Here is a 2,769-nt window from a genome sequence, read left to right as displayed (position 1 = left end):
CTACTATCCCACATGCACAGAAAACATGGGTACTTGGTGAAGCCAGACTGTTGTCCCAACAAAAAGTTAACCATCTTCAGGTCAACACAAATAAACCACTTATGCTGATCATAACCAATTTTCTCCAGCACATACTTCACCACTTCATAGTTCTCCTTCAGTGTAGTCCAGTGAGCCAGAGGTATAGAGGCAAACTGGTTGCCGTTGTGTAGCAGAACACATTTCAGTGATTGCTTGCTGCTGTCAATGAACAGTCTCCAATCTTTGGGTTCGTACTGTGGCACTCCAAGCTTGAGCAGAAGCTACACAATATCTGCACAGTACACCAAGTCCTTCTCTTCTGAGAAAAAACAGAGGTACTCTTGATGCCTGTTGCGGAAGAAGCTGATTCGACCACTGTCAGAGAGGAGGTTTTTTTCCTTCAATCTGGATGCCAACAGTTCGGCAGAGTCCTTTGATAAGCTGAGGTTGCGAACTAGATCATTCAACTCCATTTGGGAAAATGGATGTGGAGCATCATCTTCAAGAACCACTTCTTCTTCATGTCCTTCAACACGGGAGGCATCTTTGTCACTAATGTCAGGAAGTTCTCCGAAGATAGGCACTGGAATTTCATCACAATGAGCTACAGGACGACATGCTGGTTGAAGATCAGGATACTTGAGGCTGCTCCGGTTCTTTCTGTTGATCCCAGTCACATCAACAGTGCAGAAGTAGCAGTCAGTGACATGGTTTGTTGGCTCCCTCCAAACCATGGGAATTCCAAAGTTCAGACTCCTCTTGCCATTGGTCCACCCACGTAGAGTCTCGGTGCATGCCTTGCACACCATGTGTGGCACTCAAGCTTTATCCTGGTCACCAGGTTTAATACCAAAATAACTTTATGCTTTGCCGCACTAATTTATGGAAGATTTCGAGGTTTTATGACTTCAAACTGATCCCTTTTCGACATAATCACCCAGAACTATCAGACCTGAATACTTCTTGTCATTAAAATAATCATTTCCAATCAAAACAATTATGTGACATGGCATTTTACCCCCACCAACTTCTTCTAAAATGTTCCACACAAGCGTACATGTGAACAAAAACATAAAATGTGGCCATAGCTCAAAAACTTAACCTGATTGAGCAAAACCAATGTGATTTTTGGATTCAGTGCATTAGATTCGTCCTAAATCAACTGAAAAAACGCAGACAACAAATTTGTTGTTGACCAGTGTTATCAGTGTTGGTGTGAAATCCTGTTTCTGCATGATTATCAGTGCTGGTGTGGAGTTCCGCTCTGCATACTTTTATTAATTAAACTGATTTTATGTTGCATTTTGTGTGTATTCATGATGTCATTTGTAGACCCAGTAGGTGGCGCTGTGGTCCTTGAAGGTATTTTGACAGTTTGTGAAGGGCAGAATATTGACAGATCAAGTATTCGGCAATGGAGAGTCAGACAGAATATAAAATCTTTTGGCTACATTCTTCCAGTTACATTTTTCTATTCTAGTTACATTTTCTAGTGTAAGAAAACACTTTTTAGAAAGATATAAAAAGGTGATACATTTGATAAGTCAACAGTTGCATTCCTCAGCTACATTCTTTAGTGGCATTACAGCGATACATCCATACAGATGTGCAAGATACAAGCAAAAAGATACATTCTTTTGTTAGCATAGAAATACGTAACACTGAGAGGTTCATTTATTAACTCCCCTCTCTGATCATGGCTTCTCTTATGACACATTGGAGGACTCAGGAGAGGATGTCCCAATGGATGTTCTTCTTCCCACAGCACACAGTTAACCTGTGGCGGTGATGGCCACGAACTAGGATGGCTTTCAAAGAGGATCTGTCAAATTCACGGATGGTTAACATTGGCATAAGACTGCCAACGGCTACTAGCCACAATGGCAACCGGTGCTGGAAGCCAGGGCTCTTGCGCCTGGGTCCTGCTTTGTGGGCTCTCCACAAGCATGACTGGTAGGTCCCTGTGGGGATAGGATGGGGGTCACCCCAAATTCACCATCAGATCACATAGCATGTCCATGGGCTACAGGCTCTTTTTGTGTATTTGTGAATGTCACACTTGGAAACAACACACACACACACAGTACAAAACCAAAGCCTCATATATGGTTTTGACTGCGTGCTTATTTCAGTTATATATTCTGGCACTTTTCTTCCTCTGAAAACAAAATGCATTCCCTTCCTTCTATTATCCCACTGTTAAAAGAAAGAGTCCAACAACAAAAACCCTCGCCTCACATTTCCTCCCTCAGCCCGCCATTAACGGTCCCACGCGCTTTTTGAAACCTAGGAGCGCCCTCACGTTCGGCGCCGACTTTCCACGATTTGAGGGGGGGCAGCTTTCTCTCCCTAACATTTCATTGGGCGGCGCTGCCGTCACTCTTTATAACTCTACATTATGAAAAGGCGGGATTGGCGGAGGAGGCGTCGGCGTCGCTAAGCAGCCGTTCCGCGCTCACGACACGCGCGCGAGCGCGAGCGCGCCCCCGCTTGGTCTCAGCCTCTCTTGACCCGCCATGTTCTTCTCGCTTTGTTGCGCGAGATCGCGCTCCATCCGCCCCGCCCACCCGCCCCGCTGCCGTTGGCCGGCGCGTGAGGGAGCTCAGCCTCTCGGCGTTCGGAGGAGGTCTCGCGAGAGGGCGCGCGAGGTTAGCCCCGTACTCGAGAGCGCGCGAGCGCGCGCGCTCTGCCTCCGCGCAGGCGCAGTCGCGAGGCCTTTTAAACCCCCTCTCCCCTGCTGCTGCCGCC

Source organism: Podarcis cretensis (genome assembly GCF_951804945.1).
Source record: "Podarcis cretensis genome assembly, chromosome: Z".
NCBI classification, from domain to species: Eukaryota; Metazoa; Chordata; class Lepidosauria; order Squamata; family Lacertidae; genus Podarcis; species Podarcis cretensis.
The sequence above is the reverse complement of the archived record's forward strand: the minus strand, read 5'-3'. Positions refer to the sequence as shown.